This window comes from Trematomus bernacchii, unplaced genomic scaffold (assembly GCF_902827165.1).
Source record: "Trematomus bernacchii unplaced genomic scaffold, fTreBer1.1, whole genome shotgun sequence".
NCBI classification, from domain to species: Eukaryota; Metazoa; Chordata; class Actinopteri; order Perciformes; family Nototheniidae; genus Trematomus; species Trematomus bernacchii.
This window is the reverse complement of record NW_022987686.1, coordinates 2,638,068-2,639,608: the sequence shown is the minus strand read 5'-3', so window position 1 is coordinate 2,639,608 and position 1,541 is coordinate 2,638,068. Positions and strand designations below refer to the sequence as shown.

General features: G+C 33.9%; 1 long non-coding RNA gene across 1 annotated transcript; it reads left to right on the top strand.

Moving 5' to 3' along the window:
* LOC117488044 lies at positions 1-1,004 on the top strand. Its single transcript, XR_004556495.1, has 2 exons — positions 1-89; positions 149-1,004. It is a non-coding gene; the product is annotated as an uncharacterized LOC117488044 (long non-coding RNA).
* The last annotated feature ends 537 nt before the right edge of the window (positions 1,005-1,541 follow it).

The window sequence follows — 1,541 nt, the reverse complement described above, 5'->3', positions numbered from 1 at the left end:
GCACTCAGATTGCGAACGCTTGATCAACGCAGCTTCAACAGTCGTTGGATTCGACATTGAAGGCAGCTCCATTGGCGTAAATGGCATATGTAAGTAAATATATAAATGTTGATTTAATGTTTTGTTTATTTTTTTTTCTCATTTACAGCTTCCAGTGGAGTAAGACACAAGATCAGTCTTGTCACCGCATCCTGCCTCTGTCTGTTGTCATGGATACTATCAAACCAGCAATAGCATTAGGGCTGTTTTTACAATTTTAATTTTAATCACAACATGACTTCCATCACTGGAATGATTTTTTAAAAATGTATGGTGAAATACTCTGTTGGTTCAAAAGGATTCATGATGTCTTCAGTCTTGTTCAGCTTCAGATGAACTTGATATAAAATGTAACTTTGAGTAACGCGTCCATTCAATCATCATTAGACCAATAGGCCAGACATGTAACATTACCCCAGGAATGTAAAAATAATTGCACTAATAATGTACAAATGAATCTTGCTTCACTGATCAATTTGCTATAAGAATATATATTTTTTTTACAGTAACTAATGCTATCTTGTTTAAGTTTAGAAAACATTTCATAGATTAAAATGAAGAAACACATCACTCAATTGTCTAATCCATTTAAATGTATAAATTATGTATAATAATGTATAAATACAGCCTAATATCACAAATCAGCTTCAGGGGGCTTTACAATCTGTACAGCCTATATGAAACCCTCTGTTCGTAGAACCCTACAGAAAAAAACTAACCCAAACTCAACAAATAAACGAAGGACAAATAGAAGAAACCTCAGGAAAAGGCTATGGAGGGATCCCTCTCCAAGAACAGAAAAAAACAACCCTAAACCAATGCAGAGCTTTATAATCATTGTACACAAATACATGTCTAAACAATTCAATGTCAATCTTTTTATTTATGAAATGTATTTTTGTAAAATGTCTTGTTTGTATATATTCTGTCCGAAGATTTACAGAATACAAAATCTCTAAAAGAAGTGTATTTGTCTTTTGTGTGTTATTTATCCATTTTCATAGGTAGTGTATAAGTGTATGTTATCAGGTTTAATGTCAGGACCCTACATAAAGCCCCAGTGATGTTTAGGAACAATCAATGTGATTTTCTATGATTACATTTCACAAAAGCACCTTACAATATGCCTTCTCAGCCTTTGTAGTGCCAGTGAATCAGAACCTGTTAAGCCCGGTGCCCCCGCCGGCCGGCAACATCTTGCAAGAAACAGTGTCTGAGGGCTTCTTAACATTTAACAAACTATGAATGTGTCATACACACTTAACGGGAAGAAACTCAAGAGAGTACTAGTAGTGCATAGTTCATTTTGAATATTAAATTAGTATTTATTAAAACACTTTCCAGACAGACATTTTTTGAAATACATCATTCCTTGAGTAACTTATTATAGCCCATAGTCAGAGTAACCACCAGCATCAACCATTGTCAGAGTGCATTTTCGGTAATGCCTTTGTTTAAAAAAATATATCATTTTATTGGCAGTTATCTTGCCAAAGATTTAA